Source organism: Paralichthys olivaceus, chromosome 10, assembly GCF_024713975.1.
Source record: "Paralichthys olivaceus isolate ysfri-2021 chromosome 10, ASM2471397v2, whole genome shotgun sequence".
NCBI lineage: Eukaryota > Metazoa > Chordata > Actinopteri > Pleuronectiformes > Paralichthyidae > Paralichthys > Paralichthys olivaceus.
In genome coordinates, this window is record NC_091102.1 from 15,941,556 (window position 1) to 15,959,584 (window position 18,029).

General features: G+C 40.0%; 1 long non-coding RNA gene across 1 annotated transcript in view; it reads right to left on the minus strand.

Moving 5' to 3' along the window:
- Positions 1-1,368: 1,368 nt before the first annotated feature.
- Positions 1,369-18,029, minus strand: part of LOC138411766 (uncharacterized) — a 37,374-nt gene continuing 20,713 nt past the window's right edge. The window contains exons 2-3 of the long non-coding RNA XR_011244259.1: positions 2,731-2,887; positions 1,369-2,180 (exon numbers count right to left, since the gene is read on the minus strand). This is a non-coding gene — a long non-coding RNA (uncharacterized lncRNA). The remainder of the gene's footprint in view (positions 2,181-2,730; positions 2,888-18,029) is intronic.

Below are 18,029 nucleotides of genomic sequence, written 5' to 3' on the forward strand. Positions count from 1 at the left end.
GGTAAACAGGAGAATGTCAGGTAGGGGCCGGGCCACTGTTCTCTTATGTGAGCGAGCAAAAAATAATGGTACAATATCAGTCAAAGGTTTTTCAACTTTTACCCAACTTTTCCAACAGGTTTTGTTTTTTTCAATAATTTCCATAATGAAACATTTTTTTAATCAAAAAGCGAAAAAATTTAAAAAAACCTTGGAACAACCTGGAACAAAAACGAAATAAAAGGAATTAATAAGAAAATGCTGCTTATGTCAATAAAAATCACAGGTAGCATAAGTGTGATCAGCTGATGAAGGTATGGTGCTAAGGTGCGGCCTGACAGTAGCCATTAGCCTGAAGTTCAACATATTACACAACTGTCACTTATGTAATGACACAAAAGCGGAACTGAGTATGGGGGTGACATAGCAAGAAAAAGAGGGGGGCACAGACAAAGTGAGAGGTAATGGGGTTAAGATGAAGAGGACACAAATAAATAAAACATCATTTTCATTAGGAATTACATGGACAACAACAGAGTCAGTGAACACAGTGTCTGATGGGAACCTCTGCAGGCAGTTGATATAAATAGTTGCCATTTTGCAACAAATTTATCATTTGAGCCCTTTGAGGATATTTAACCCTCTCAATCTTGAGGAAGATCGTGACATTCGTGAGGTACAAGTATAACAGAGAGAGGCTGAGAGAACTCTGTGACGTGCCAACAAGGTTGTAAAGGAAACTTAGTTTGCTTGTTTAGAGTTTATGAGACCAGACGAGTGGGGACACTGGAGATGGCAATTAGGAGACATGGTTTGCAGATGAATCCTAGGAAAGCATTGGAAAGGGTTCTGTAAATTCAATGGGAATATTTTTGCAATTTAGGGCAGACGGCAAACATATGACCAAGGTCACAAGGACTTGCTGTCTATCACATTTGTAAAACTAGAATTGCAGTAAGAGAAGCAGTTCCCCTATTACACCACATTTAAATTCACTAGCTCAAGATTTTATTGAATCTGCACTGAATTAAAACAAGATCCAGGAATTAAGTGTAACAAACATCCTATTTTGCAATGTTGGAAAGAAAAATCCATATCAAATCCTTCCACCAAGTTTCACGGTAATCCGACCAGTAGATTTTGTCTCATGCTGGTAACTAACAGACAGACAGACAAAAAAACCAAACAAACAAACAAACAAACAAACAATGAAAACATAACCTCATTGGTGAAGCTCATTACATTTCTACAGCCTGGATTTGGAGAAACTGACTCTATATTTGTCAAACTGAATTAATTCTCATATATAATCTAAAACCCGAACACACTTGTCAAGTTGAAACTATATTGGAAATCAAATTTATTAAGTCATCATCGAAATTGGAGGCATTTTATTCGCATCACCAATTTATTCTTATTTATACATCACATTTCATACAGAGGTAAACTCAATGTGCTTCACAGTAAAACATAGAAACATTAAATACATGAGAAAGTTTATCCATATTGATACTTCCCACCAACAGCCACCCATACAGCACAGACACAAAATATTATGTTCACCTCAAGGCATTCACTCACAAACACAACAAGTATCAAATCCAGAGAGAAAATAAATGTTTTAAGTTTGTTTTTAAAATTATGTTGAATGCTTCATTTACTTCCATTGCTGCTTTAATCCCTAAAAAAATGCCAGTTAAAAAAAAACATACATCATTTTTTCTGTGACCTGCACTATTTTTTACCTTTGTCATTTAACTGCTTAGCTTTGTATCATTGAGGTTATCTGCTGGACTTTGACAAATAAAAGGTCAATAAAAACTGAAAGAAATAGTGTTCTTTAATCTGATAGTGTATATAGGGATGACTGCCACAGAAAGGGTGCTTATATTGCCTGAGTCTATTTGTGTAGAAGAAGCAGCAGCAGAGGTGGGGCGGTTGGTGGCAGCTGGGACCGGCTTTTCGTTTCTTTCTCTGTGAATCAACAATTCATTTCCGGCCGATTTTGTACAAAAGGTGATTGTTAGCAGCAGCTCCAGCCTGTCCACTTACAGTTTCCTGAGTGAACCCTCCAGACAGCCATTGCTCAATCACGGTTCACCTCTCTGGCAGAGGGCACGGACGGCGGCTTTCACACTCACTTCAAATCAAATCAATGTCTGATCCATCATGGGCCTCTTGCCTTCGGGGCACCTCCGGATCTGTAAGAACAACCCGCTGCGGTATCAACTGGCTGCTTATGTCTTGGAGTGATGTGTGTGTTTTGGTGTGTGTGCGCAAGGTAATAGAATTAAAGGGGGGCCCTGTCTCCCTCGGGAGCTTTCCATCTGCTTTTACATACATACATAAATATAAATATATATTTTCAACCTAGAGAGATAAACGGCAAAAGAAATGGCTTCTTTGCTGAAACCCTCATGTTCTCTTGCTGTTTGCTGCTTCTGCTGTTGAATGAAAAGGGAGACTGTTTTATGAGTGACGTCAAAATTTAGTTCCACATGACCAAAAAACATTAGTTCCTCTTTCTTTTCATCACCACTTTTGCATTTCTTCAGTGTCATAAGATTAAATAACATGCGATACTTCTGTTTTTATCAATCTTTTTCCAGGGAAATATCATGGCATGCAAATTATCTACATCTAAAGACAATAAATATATTCCCTGGCAGCTATGACATAGACACAACTTCCCCTTAAAGGTGTCAGGTTTCATTTTTAAACTTCAGTTGTACCACAGTTGGCAGTGGATACCTGTCTCCAGTCTTTGTGTTGTAATAATGCTTGTTGTTGCTTCACATCTGATGAACAGACAAGAGCAGGAGACAAATCCATCTTCTCATCTCTCTAGAGTACAGCTTTGAGAATATAGTTGTGGTTTAGACGAGGTGTTGAGGTTACTTTGTTAAACCTAAAAGGGAAATTAATTGGTTTTAATTTGTGTTAACACAGAAATGTCATAACATTCTATCACATGCGCAGCTCGGGTTAAACAGGATCCAGCCAAAACGCATGTAATCACATGCAGTGATAATTACCATGGTAAACAGAAAGCAGACTTTCTCCTGCACCTGTAACCTGATCTTAGTCACCTCTGTGTTGTTCAAACTTATTACTAGTCTTACTCACCTAAACATCAACTGCGTAGTCTCTGAAAAAGGCTCTTGTGACTCATGAGACACCCACTGTATTTTATCTTGTTCTCCTTTCCCGGCATCACACACACTTTTTCCTTGTCGGGTTGTTCTTTTCTCAACCACCCCCCGTCCCGCCATGATTCATTACATTTACTGTGTTTGAATGCCGAGCGGCTGGCTGCCACCATAATATGCTGAGAAGGATCGTTTCTTCCATCATCACGCATCTAAATCATCAGTGGGGCTTTTATATTTCTCCTACATAGATAATGATAGTGCAGCGGCTTTGTAACACCGAGGCAGCGAGACGACGTAAGTCAAGTTTTTCAAAGAATCCATTTTAGATTTGGTTAGATGCTCCCAAAACATTGGAAATTGTTGAATGTATATTTTGTCTTTTTTTTAAATCAGATAACCTCTTAAACTTCGGACGTGACGGCATCTCGACAAAACCTATGAAAAGTTGTGAACTTGGGTCTGAAGATTGTGTCGTTTGCTCAACAGACCTCTGAAATAGCCAACGTGTGAGAAAATGCCACCAATTGAGACAATCTTTTAAACCACACACCTGAAGATTAACAAAGAAAATTCAGTTTCAATAAATATGAAGTACTTAACTGAATATAAAATCTTCATTGCAGATAAACCAGGTAGGATGAAGTTTTCTAACTTCACTCTGCACCGCAGATTATTTATAAAAAAGCTCCGCACACTACATCCAGCACACAAACAATAAAAAGTGACAGTATTTTGTAAAACTGTTTGAGGAGGACTCACTACTCATAAGGAGCTCCGGAGCATTAACACAGAGCAAGAGAACAGCCCGTTCCAAACAGGCAGCTTTAGAACGGACACTGCTCTTCTCTGTAATTAATACAGCTCCTCGACAAAACCTCGTACAAATACACAAATATGCAGCTCGCCGGCTTGGCTGCATCTCAGAAAGAATGTCAAGCATCTACATTGTTGTTGGCACCGTCTGTGATTTTTGGCCCAAGCAAGCCCCATTTTCCACTGCCTTGATAATTAAATGATAGCTGCAGATGCGCCACTTATCTCTTTTACTGCTGCTTTTTTTTTATACGCCGACGTACGTCGTTAACTCCTCAAGTGCGTGTAAACACTTCAGCTGCCTTATACACACACACAGACTGGCTGATGGTGAGGCTGCAGGGAGATAGAAAAAGAGAAATAAACCGAAATAGGACTGAAAGAGAGAGAGAAAGAAAAACAAGTTGCTTGTGTTGGACATGTAGACTAACAGGCTGAACTCTTGGTGAACCTGTTTGTCTTGCCGTTGTTGTCTGCCTGCTCTGTCACACATTCACCACTCTAACTCTGCCCTCACTTCCCCTCTCTGATGACTGACAACCCACCTAAAAGATGCCACAGATGTCCACAGTACAAGATCAATAACCTCCCACGCCTCCACCCCCACTTAGCCACGGACCATGAGGCTCTGCAGAGGCCCTCCTCTCAGGCCGAGTCGTACTTCCCCTCAATCTCAGGTTGCGTGAGAGGTTTTGAAAAGATGAACTATCGACTGCCGCAGAGAGTGAGAGGCTTGTTTTCGTCTCCTCGTGCTGCCGCGCTGGCGTCAGACTGTGTCAAAACACCAGCTTTTTTTCCCCTTTTTTTGTTGACATGACTACAAAGTGTTTTGTAGTCATGTGTCACGAATCCTGATGCAATAAAACGGTTTCATGTCTTAGCCGGCACACAGTTGACCTTTATAATGTGTTGCCAAAGGTGATTAAGTCATTGTTACTAAAGCGGTTGATCCGCTGCTTTGGAAACAAACAGACTGGACTTTTTTTCTGGATGAACCCAGGTTTTGCTGTCGCAGCTGGAACGTGGCTGCACAGACACGCAGGCTGTTTGACAGAAAAGACGCAGCGAATGAATTTTTTAACAGCAGAGAAAAGTCTCCCTCATTAGTCGACTCATGCGATGTGGTCATTGTGTTGCTGCTTCTGAGGGCAGATGGTCGACCCTCCATCAGTAATGGGGGAGGGAGTGTGTGTCAGTATTTATGTATGGGTGTGTCATGTCTGTGTTCACCTTTGTCTTCTCTGTGTGTGTTTGTGTGTGTGTGTACTTGTACGGATATCTTAGTGAGGACCAATTTTAATTTATGAGTGAGGACATTTTGACGTATTTTTGGCGTACTTTCTGATTCATGTTCAAAGGGCTGTTCGAAGGTTTCAGGGTTTGGGTTAAAGTTAAGTTTTGGTTATAAACATTTAGTTGTGGTGGTTACGGTTAGAGTTAGGTGCATGGGAATGCTTTATGCAAATGAGTGACCTCACTCAGGAATCTGTAAGTGGTCCACGTATTACTCATGTTGGGAGGATCTCAATCTGTTTACAAAGTCACATTATGGGGACTTTTCTTCCTCCTGGGGACAAAAAGTAAGTCCCCATAAAGTAATTGGGTTAGGGGTTAGGGTAAAGACATTAAGGTTAGGTTACAGTTAGATTAGGGTTAAAGTTAGGATTAGGGCAGGTTTATGTTGTAACTATGGTTAAAGGAGTCTCCAGGTTAGAAAAGGACAATTTCAGCTGTTTTCAACACTATACAATAACAATATTTTAGCTGTATAACAATAATACAATAAATCTACATTTCTGAGAAAGTACTCAACTTAATTATACTTTTCTTTATACTAACACACTGATCTGTCACATTTTGTAAAGACAGTTGGTACTAACTTCTTTTAAATTTCTCAAATGAGGGGAAATTGCACTGTGGAAGACGAGGAATTAACTCACAGCACTGACAGTTTTATCTTGTTTTGAGAAAACAAACGCTGAAATGCTGGATATGAAAATAAACTAGTGTTTTATTGTCCTCTGTGTAGGCGGGCGGGCGCAAAGGAGCACAATTGTTAGTGGCAGTGTTCTTCATTGTGAATGCGAATACCCTACGAGTGTTAAGCCTGGTGTGTGTGCTTTGTTGCTGCCAACAATACAGAAGTTGACAGCACATCTGGCATCATAGCAGGCCCACAGTGTTTGTCTCCCCCGCCAGGAAATGCTCTCTGCACCATTAGCTGCTCACCAGCCAGGAAAAGACCAGTGCTGCCCTACTGCTCACCATTCATGATACATCACTTAACAACACAGAGCCCGTGTCCACACCAGCGCAGATGAAAAAACCTCCACGTTTCCACCTCCATTTATTTGCCTTCAGCATCTCGTTCTCTGAGAGTCCATCAAAGATCCTTATTAGATTTATAAAGCTGCAGAATATTCAGGAACACAGACCGGTGCTGTAACAGAATAAGCGAGGGAACCAATTGCATGTACAAAAGATAAGAGCAAGAGGAAACGGTCGCTCAGAGAAGTCACATCACACAAGCAGACACAGAAATAAAAAAAAAGAACCACATTCTTGAAAACCTGTTTCTACCCAAATTGTAACTAGAATAGCACTCAATAGAGCACATTCCTCCACCAAGGCCCTACAGTCTCCTGAAATTCAATAAATCTGCACCACATTTTACACATAGATATCAGTCCCCTGAATATCAGCTATTGCTTGTTTTTTTCATCCAGATCAGTGAATCAATCTCTGGGAAATTGGTGAAAATGTCCAAAAACACATGTTAAAGAAAGGGTTCTTCCCCGACCAGTACCACCTCCATCCACCAGGTATTATGCTAATCTGCCACAGTTTTTGTGTAATGCTTCTAACTAACAGACAAACAAACAAACCAAGGCTGAAGAAAACATAACCCTCTTGGTGAAGTAATTATACAATCAGAAGAGACTCTCCCACTGACAGCCTGTCTGCAGTAATGTCTCCTAAACAAAATCCACATGAAGACATTTTTTATCACACCTTTTTCATAATTTCTTGGTTTGACTGCTCCTGTTTGCTTCCCACTGTTTTAAAAAACCTCAGTGTTGCAGAGTCTCCATGGCACCAAATGGAACAGAGTGATTACTTTTGAGTTTTCACTTTCAATTTCACAACAACCCACTGTGTTCGACAGGTTAAAGGTCGCCGACTGAGGCAAAGCTGAATCTATCGCTTTATTTTAAGTTTCAACATGGGCGCTTATCACGCTTTATCACAATGACCAAACACAGCGATTCGGACCAAATTATATCCTCTCACGTATAATTGGAGGTCAACAACCTCTACATTTGGAGTCCCCTCGTTCAGGATTAGGTCGGTGTGTTTCTGTGTCAAATTGGGGAGAGCCCTTCAAACAAACAAACAAAACCAACCCCGGCAGTGACAGGGGTGAAAGTGGAGCTGTGTGACCTGCTCTCGGACTCTGTTTGTTCAGGGAATTTCAAGTCATTAAGGCACAGAGCCATGAAAGGCCTGAGACTAAGTAGTTAAACTGACCCACAGCTAACGGCTTAAAAGGAGGGACGGCGTTTGGACGAAGACTTTGTTTGGGCCTGAGTGTTTTACTTTACACAGACGATGCAACAAAGCTATTCCCAAATCGTTACTCGTCTCGGCGCTGAGAGTCTATGAGCTGATTAGGATTCGGTGCACGAGCCTATTGAGCGCAGTTACGTCTCTGTAATTTTGAAGTGATGCATATAACACCTCACGGCAGCCGCACTGAGAAAATACAAAGCAATTTCGAAAGGTGATGTGAACAACACTTAGCAGCTACAACGCAATTTAAATTATTAAAGCGTCCTGGGGTTAATACGCCACGTTACTACTGAAATAGCTGAGGAAAAAAGGCAATCATATCAGATGTGAAACATCATGAAATATGTTTGTGCGGCACCGACCACAAAAAGGAATTTGCTACAGTTTCACTCTTGCGACTCTTAGATTTTTATTGGCATAAAACTCAACGCTGTGCCGTCAGTCTACCTGCAGCTGGATTTACTGCCTTGTACATTTTTTTGTTGTGCGTCTCCCTCCAGAAGCTTCAACATGTGACATTAGCGACATGAATAAGTGCTGCGGTGACCCCTGTCACACTATTATAACTTTTATTGGTTAACTAAGACAGATCAGGGTCAGAGCTGCTCGTTTGGAGCGCCGCTGATAAAGTTATAGCCCATTAATGTTGGGCAACACGCTTTTCCTTCACAGTATCGTACATACAAACGCAAACGCATAAAAAAAAAACATGTGCCTTCTGCAGCTGCAGAAACCTAGAAGAAGAGGAGTGTTTTTGTCTTTATCTATAAATAGAGCACCAACAGCCCTGAAGACAAAAGCTGACAGACTGTGCTGGGTGGTATTTTATTGCTCAACATCATGTTGTAAAAGGGAATCCTGTCTGAGCAGTTAGTGACCTCCTCACACTGACCTTCACTGATACAATGGAGGAAGCTCTCCTCATCACACGCGGAGAAAATTAAAGGTCAAATAAAAACAATATCCACCAGATGGTGCTCATCACTTTCTCATTATTAATTTCATTATCATCTTTTATTAATTGGAGGGCAAGCATCAGTCTCATCCTCCACGACGTCCTGAGCTAACACTTGGAGCCAAACGTCTGTGATTGTCAGCGTTCTTGTCTCTGAGTTCTGCATGTCTGCTTTAATGACTTATTGATGGACGACTGCCCTTTCATCTGAGCTGGGCTCTCACCCAGCGGAGTGTCCGGCCGTTCCCATGTCTAAGGTTTCGCTCCAGACTTTCTCCCTTTTTGATCATCCCTCAGCCCCTTTCAATCTATTTCAAGTCAAGTATAGACCCACATACCTCCCCTCTCTCTCTCTCCCTCTCTCTCTCTCTCTGCAGCAGCGCCTCTTTGAATTCTCTGCGAGGATAAATGTGTTGAAAAGAAAAGGGGATAGAGGAGGGCTGACAAGCTTGTGTTACCGGAGAGAGATTTACATGGGGCCATAAAAGCCAGGGTGAAAGGAGAGGAGGTATAGGCCATATTAAAAGGTCAGCGTGTGGGGACAGAGAGGTAAGCTGACCCCGGTAGGATGAAGGCCGGACAGCCCACACACACCACCTGCACACACTCCCATGTCACGCCCTGCCCTGCAGTCCATGACTTTTGAGTTTAGGACAAAGTACCCCCCACCCAACTATCCGCCCTCCCTCACTTACTTAGCTGTCTACTGTTTCCTTTAGAAGAAACGTTATTTTATCATCATCTCTGGACCATAAATCACCGAGGGGAACGGCACCAGCGATACCAGAGCGGCTCAGCTTGTGCCTGGAAGCTACGTCAAGGCTGAGCAGCCCTCTGACACCCAGTATCCCCGTGTGGCACAGTGTAGATAGATCCCAGGATGCCGTGCTGCCAGAAGAAACAAAAGAAACCTTGTAATATTGTGAGTGAGAGCCCACAGGCTGAGAAGAGAAAAAAGCCGTTCTGCTCTGAGATGTTTATGAGAGGCCTTGGGAGGGAAATCCATCATTGTGGAGAGAGCAATTTATGTCCAACACCAGATAGTGACTGACATCTCCCGTCCTACAGAGACTTTCTTGGCTTTAGCGTGTTGAATTTGTCAGGCCATTGTTCATTAGGGATCAGAAAACTGCAGCTGGTTATTTTGTGCACAAGCAGATGATTATAAATGGCTTATATAAAGTGAAATGATTTCAATATGAGGCTTTATACAAGGGTTGCGTGTGACACAGTCTGCTGAGCAAACCACTTCCTCAAATGGGTAGAACAAGTTGTACCCTGCGTGACACTGTTGTTGTTTTCATCTCACACATGTCATCTTGCTTACGTAGTCTTTGACGTGTTTGTGAGGCAGGTTGACAAATGTCACTCTATACTGAACTCAAGAAAATTCTATATATATTCTTTTGTACTTTGAATATCACTAGAGGACTTCGAGGATACAGTCCAAGGAGCAGATGCAAAATGATAACATTAAAAAAAAAGGCTGTTTAATATAAGAAATATCATAGTAAATAAACCTAAATATTTATTTTCAGAATTTGATTATTTCTTTAGACTTAAAGTGTGGATTTGAGGGTCAAATAAAAATGTTATGTTAGAGAAATTAAATTCCATTCTATAGAGAAAAAACAAATGAAGCAGAAACACATCAAGTGCTGTTCAAACATGAGTCTTTAAGAGGCAGCACAGCTGGGTGCAAGGGTCCAAGGGCCATCTAGTGAAACATACATGTCATTACACACATGGATTCTCCCAGACGTCACAGATTCACTTTATCGTCATTGTTTCACCCGGACTGTGGCCAGTCCAATGCAGTCGTTCACTATGTCAGATTACCCCCTTTTGTGAGTCAGTGATGTTCTCTTCACAGCAACAGATGAAATATTCTGCTCTGAGAGAAAATTGTCCATTGTTTATGTCGTCAATGAGTCCATTGTTGTGCGCTGAGTCCAATCATTTCCACTCACAGGGGATGATGGCTTTTATGTGGTGGTCGGGGATAAATGAGGGTTTAAGATGAATGCAGAGTGAAGGAGCCATGTGAAGACTAATTGCCACTCTTTCATAGGCACATTGTAAAAAACAAACCCACAAAAGAATAAAATGTACCAGTCAATTTTGATCTGTAATGTACCTAATAAAAAGTATTTTTGAAAATTGTCGGTGCAATGGAGGAAGTGTGGAGAGGTTGATTTTTTGAATTGATACCAAAACCAATGCACGTTGGACACACAAATTAGTGTTAAGCCGGATCGATGATTGACACACTGGGTGGTATTACATATGTATGTCATGACAATACATTCTCTGATACATAACTAAATCCAAACATAAGAGACTGTTAAATACAACATATTATAACATTCTCTGAAGATACATGTACTTTTATATAAAAAATGGATTCTCTGTAAATTAGTTTATTTTGGTGACTGATTCAGCAGATGAGTCACTCATACACAGCAGTGTTTTCAGCAGCAGCTTCCTGTCCCACCATTTATACAGGACAATTGCTCCTCGCTTGGTCAGTGGAGAACAGTGTTTGTTTTTTCACTTTAACCTTAAGTTCAAAAAGTGTTTCTTTTTCATGTAACTTTATGAATGCAGTTGAAATAAAACATTGTTTCTCTAGGACCAAGGTGCAGAAACTGACCAAATGCTAAAAATTAGCTTAAACATTTTAACATTTTCTTTATATGAAAGAAATAGTCCCCCTGGAAATAAAGGTAACCAGGACAATATTTCTGGAAAGAGAAATTGCTGATGAATAATGAAAATATTGTATTTTGACACTGTTAGCATCACAGAATAAATAAAATCTATTTACCTCCGAAGATTTGTAGTCAAGGCAAAAAACCCTGACAAAATTGAAGGGAATGAATTTATGTAAAGTGACCCTTCAATATAAAAAGCTTTGCAAGTGGGTTTTGATGTGTGATGACACCGCCCTGTGTAAAAATTGTCTTTTTTGATTCTCGGGTTTCACCGGAAATGAATGTACTGCACTTTACAGACCTCTCTGGTGATAAAAGGTTGCCTACAATTGTGGTGTGAGGGGAGAAAGTTGCATAAAAAAAACATCCCGGCCAACATCAGCCTTCGAATTGTGCAGGATATTTTGTTTTTGCAAATATATTTCCTTCACATGATCAACACATGCATCAATTTTCACATTCTGCTTTTTATCTCCTTGTGTGTCATTGTAATAATTTCAAATATCCTGTAATAATATTTTACACACAGTTGTTTGAAAGTACAGCAATACCAGTAATTAGCATACTAAAGTTCTTGTTTGCAGGCTACATTAGCTAGAGCATAAAATGATTTTAACGTTATAGGAACATCTTTAGGATATATAAATAAAGACAAAAATGTGTCACGTAAATTTTATGAAGAACAGAATCAAACTCATTGTTGAAAGAACCTGCATAAAAAGTTTCATCTACTGGTAACTGTCAGCGCTTCATGGCGTTCATAAGCTTCGTCATGTTTTCATGTTATTCCATTTTTCAAGTGGAATAATAGTAGGCTACAATATGCCCTCCCATTATTCCTTTTATTCACTTTTTAAATTAGTTTTTTCTGCTTAGAACCGGTTATACATGAAATATGTGCATTATGAGAAAGCATATGTTTAACTCGAAAGCTGCTTTTAAGAATTGCACTGAACCGTGGACATTTCATGAACTGAGGGGCTGCGTGCCAGAGCACCAGAGTCAGTTGATACACTTTCAGAAACTCTTCTTGCCATCCCCCTCGTAAAATGAGAACATTAACTAGTGAGTGGCCGTGTTGATGACATTTCTAACACGCGACTGATGCAACGAATGAATGAAAATCTCAAAATGAAAAAGATGTTCCTTACAAATAGAAGATGCTGACAAAGATGTCTATTTGGAAAGATAATGAAATTTGAGAGCTTTTAGAACAAAGCTTTTCCTGTTGTTGTGAATGTGTCTGATCTGGACAATCTGCTACTCATTCTTCATATGTGAATATATAGACGAACTACAGAAAACGTAATTTCCAGACTTCATGTCTGAAAATAGCAACCATTCCAATAATAACGAGTTAGATAAAGATGGTGGTCATCCTTCCAGTGAAACTACATACCAACAAGTAATATGATACAGGACATAAACACTGGTAGTTGACGTTGGTGGCGAACAATATACAGTATATACCCACACACTGAGTGGCACCGTATTAACTAATATCACAATAGTCTGCATTGCCATTGACTGGTTTTCAATGGAGCTACATATTGTGGAAAATGTGACACTCTGCTTTTGTTCCAGTGATCCTTTGTTTCTCAGATTTACAGTATTCTCATTGTAGGGAGAAGATTAGAGAGAATACAAATAGTGTAGTGAATTATACGAGACCATACGACTAAATTAAAGTGACACTGAATCGACTGCTATGACCAGAGTTTTTGTCTTTTCAAAGCTCTTCATGCTGTGGCTTAATCCCAAACTAAAAGCATAAAATGTGTTGTCAGAATGAACAGTGCTCGTCGCTCTCTGTCATTGTCCTTCTCATATTCGCTTCTCTCTGATCTTTCTGTTTGTTTAGCTCTCTGCATCAGTACGTTTGGAGCAAACTGGCATTAGTTAACCAGAATAAACAAGAAGAGCCTTTTCTTTCCAGCTTACACAGTCTGATTAACAAGCCTGTTAAAAACATGAAAACATAAAGGAAGGATTTTTATTTGAGGTTGAATTATAGCGGCTAGATAAAATAACCAAGATGCTGAATTCAAATATTGACAACAGGAGATGTCAATTGGTATTTTAATGATTAATCTTCACCATGCAACTTTTCTTTTATTACAAAGGTATATTGAAAGTTGCATTGTTTTGTTAGATTTCATGGGTTATCTGCTCATTTATTTACTTATCTTATTTTTTAAATAAAAGTGTACGCCCAGTGTTTAATTGTTGTTTATTGATTTCATTCTTAATTGGCCGTATTGTTTTAATCACATTTTTTCTGAAAAAAAACCCAGTTAGTTTTTAATGTATGATGAACATGAATTGTCCATAGATATTTGTAATTATATATGATAGGCCAGTTTATTTGATTTAAGGTTGTCTTGTAAAAACTGGCGAGGGACAACTGTCGCTATTATACATTTATTCTGCATGCAACTTTGAATCACAACTTGATCTCACTTTTTATGCCACAAATGACATTGCAATCGCTGATCTGCAGTTTGAGTTTAGTGACATGATAATAATTCCACATTGAAGATGGTTCTATAGTTAGTAGTCCATTCATTTTGAGGTCTGTGTGAACGTCCTGCTTCAATCACAGCTCTGCAGACATGTCACTTGGACAACTTGAAAGAATTTCACCTTAAAACACAAAAAGAAAGTTTACAGCACATCATGATGGAGTATTTCCCACCTCCGTCTGAAACATTGATGAATCCTAACTAGCTACTGTAAGCGGGCCCCTGATACCTAATCCACGTGTCTTCTTGGGCCTGATTCATTGAGGCATTTATCCTCGTCTCCACAAACAGTTTTGTGTTTATCAGCCACAATTGAGATAAACTTCTTTCATTTTACTAAGCATTCAGGGGGACTACAGACCTTAAGTACATAATGACACCTACATCCATGATTATTTACCTCCTTTACTCAGCCAGAGGACAAGGGAACGGCTCGGATTAACTCATTAATCTCTCGATGCAGGGCAGTTTGTTCGCTGCTTTAACACAAGCTTACACAAATCAAGGTAAATGTAGATTGTTTTTCCTAATGTCAGTAAAGCTATTTGGGGACCAGTTTGCTCACCAAACTGCTTTGTCAAAGGTTACACCAGCCTTTAAATTACATTGTCAGCATTTATATCAGTTGTTGTTGGTGAAACGGCTCTCATTCCTCCTGCTCTAAACCCTGTCTGGGCACTGGCTCCATTTGCTAAACTGCCATAAAGTCTCCAAAAGGAGAGTAAAGCGATGAAGACAGGGTGCTGGAGGAGCCAGGGGAGCATTTATCTGAATGAAATGGAAAGGTGACAGATATACGCCAAAGTGACTGTGCAGTAAACCACACATCAGAGTTTATTGCATAATAAAGTCACCCCCTTGTGTCTAATAGATGACTCTCACCTGGCATCACTGGTACAGGATATTAGGATTTTAATTTTTATATGCTGATAATTAAAGCCGAATGTCTCAACATGACTTTGATTTAATAGCTCCACTCCTTTCTGCATGGACTGAGATGCTCTTAATAGTGTGGAGGATTGGAGTGGGCAGGTCGGGGAGCACCATGAGCTGGGATATTGGGAACAAATTGACAAGGCCGTCTCCTCTGTCTCACTCTTCATTTAGACCAGAGTGATCCCAACCAGCTGGCTGGCAGCCAATTTATCTTGGAGAAGATGAGAATGTGAGGGAGGTTCCTGTTGAAACGATTCCAGAGGACATCCTGAGATGTGATGAGACCCGCTGCGGGAAAACTGCATTTTTTTCCAGCCTGGTTTCACTAAATGGTGAATGAAGCTAATTTTCATTTAATGTGCATTTTTTGATTTTCAGATCAGATAAATTCCTAAACCTAGCTACAATTTCATTCATTCAAAATGCTTGGAAATGACCTGGAAAGTGGTCTGCTCGTTATATGACATCCTGGTATATAACATAGGGTTTTTCTTTCCAAGCTTGTTGCTAAGTCCTGGCTGTCTATCCTTCACTAGGCAACCCTGAATCCAAAAAATAAGCTCCGAACATCCTCTGTATTTTTTTGCGGGAGGTCCTGGATTATCTGCCTATTTTCTCTGCCTGGCTGATGATGTTTCTCATACGCGACAGACGCAAAGATGAAAAAAGAAAAAGAAAACAAATATCTCCCGGTGAAAAAGTGGCGACACACACATAGACACAAGACACCGACAAACATATCAAGAGAGTTTGTAGCGGGCGGTTTTCGGGGTGCTGTAAACATGATCATGTGATCTCTGCAGCGGAGTTAATACATCACTTCCTGCTTTCTGCTGCACACAGCTGCTCCACCTTTCACCTAATTTGCAGGCTGAGACATTTTGGGGAATGTCTGGCTGACATAAATTCGGAATCATTACCTCCACCTCCAGAGGTTGTGTTTGTATCCCTGTCCGTTAGTTACCACAGAACTTGGTGAGAGGATGTGACATGGGTCAGGTGAGAACCCATTCAATTTCGGTGCAGATCCAGATCAAGGGGCAGATCTAGATATATTTATTTTCACTTTCTTTAACATTGCAAGTTTTTTATTGCAAGCTATCCCATGGCATCATTTGTGGATGAAATCAGGCATATTGAGGGAACTGATACGTATAAATGTGTACAATTTGGTGCAGCTTGATTGAGTTCAAGGGGAGATGTGCACTCTACTGAGTGGTATTCTAGTATTTTCTGTTTTTTGTGACTATATTCAGGAAACTTAAATGTGATTGAGGTGATTCTGGTTCTGTGTTTAAGCTACACAAACCACTTGGTAATTGGGAACATAAAGAATATTGACAGGCCTGATAAGGCTGTGCAACCCTGAAAACACAATTGAAAACGGATAATGCATCTCCATTCTGCCACTATGTCGTGTCAAGTGATGACAATGGCACGGCTCAAAAGTATTCAGCTTACTGTAGAAAACTTTTCCACACTGACAGTATTGTTCAGATTGATTTGGACTGCAGTGAATCATTCCCACAATGCTTACACTGCCATTATTGGCAGTGCGTGTGTTTTAAGGTAATTTATAGGAGCCATCTGTCTCTGCACTACTACACAGAGAGAAATAAGCTTGCTTGTGTGAGTAGGAGGAAGGTAAAGAGCTGCTGCTCGTGGTCTCTGAATGGTAGGTTCAGCATGCTGGAGGCAGAATGAAGCGCTGCAGAGTCAATGAGATCTTTTTTTTTTTTTTTCTATCATTTATTTGTTTGTTTTCTTCCACTAATGTGCATCAAGAACCAAGCAGGCTGAAGACAAAATTACCTTTCATAAGATGACCAAAAATGTCCAATTACAAAGAAATGAAAAATAATGAAATGATGTAGAAACTGGGTCCATTAAAAAAAGGGACAAGCAGACACAACTCTATACAAACTACTGACAACAAAATACCAAACAATTTGATAAATAGGAAGAAACAATATAGACAGCTTATACTTCATGCAAAGAAAGCCCATTCCTCTACGCTGACTCAACACTTGTTCCTGTCCATTTACTGGGCCACTGTATTTAAAGAGGTCAAAGACAAAACTGTAAATTTAAAAGGTACAGTGTGTAGAATTTAGTGACATCTAGTGGTGAAGTTGCATATTGCAGCTGAGTACCTCACCCCTCCCCTTCCAAACACAAAAGAGAACCTGTGGTAGCCTTCAGTTTCATAAAGGTGTTATGTTTGTCCGTTCCGCGCTACAGTAAAAAACATGGTGGCTTCCGTAGAGAGGAACCTCTGTAAAGTATTTAATTCTAAAAGGCTCATTCTGGGGTAAAGAAAACAACAATTTGTACAATTTAGATGAACACACACAATTGTTATTATTTTATATTTAATTTCTGCCAATAGATCCCTTTCACCTAAATCTTACACACTGGACCTTTAAGAAGCCATTTCCAGACATGACCAGTTTGCTTCTCAAACATGCACAACACAGCGGGAGGTTCTCTGCAAAGACGCATTCACAACAGCCACAATCCACCGCATTATTCAGGGGAGAGGTGGAGCAGCCGGGTGCAGCAGAATGATGAAGGAAGTGATGTATTAACTCTGCTGGGGAGATCACATGATTTTTCTTATAACAAACTAACACCGGCACAAACTCTCTTGGAACAATTTTCAGTGTCTGCTACATGAAGGTATTTGTTTTCTTTCTTTATTTTTGCATCTATTACGTGTGAACAGCGTCATCAACCCCTCCACTCGCCCCCAATGAATCCAGTGGGGGATAGTTTTCACATTGGATTCTCCCGATTTTATACCACTACTACTATTACTATACTACTACTACACTACCAAAAAGATCTGCTGTGTTTGTTATAGAATGTAAATCTAAAAATTTGGATAAGTGAGGCAATAAAGTAATATCGATTCCATATAATGAATCTGCCATATTAAACACATGCAATATCCAAGAAATTACATTTTCTAGAGAGGTCAGTGCATAACAACAGTCATGTACTTAACTGGAGCACCTGATGACACTTGCTGGCTGAAAGGCTTCAGTAAATCTCATTCATTTGCCTGTTACATATTGAGAGTTGTACAAGAGGAATGTTTGGCCTGAGGGCATAGGAAGAGAAAAAAAACCATCCAGTGTGGAAGGTACATATATCTGCTTCTCTTTAATGACATCTTCCTCTTGTCTAAACCTACTGTTGGATGAACTGACAAATGGACCTGTCGAATGACCAATATCATCATATGTGGACGCTGCATTTCGAGAGAGCATATCTCTGGGGATTGTTTTTGTAAGTCCAATAAAAATTGTTTTTCACCTCACTATAACAAGAGTGGTTCAGTTTGTCAGTGTTTCTTTCAAATATATCTGTCAAATTTTGCATATTA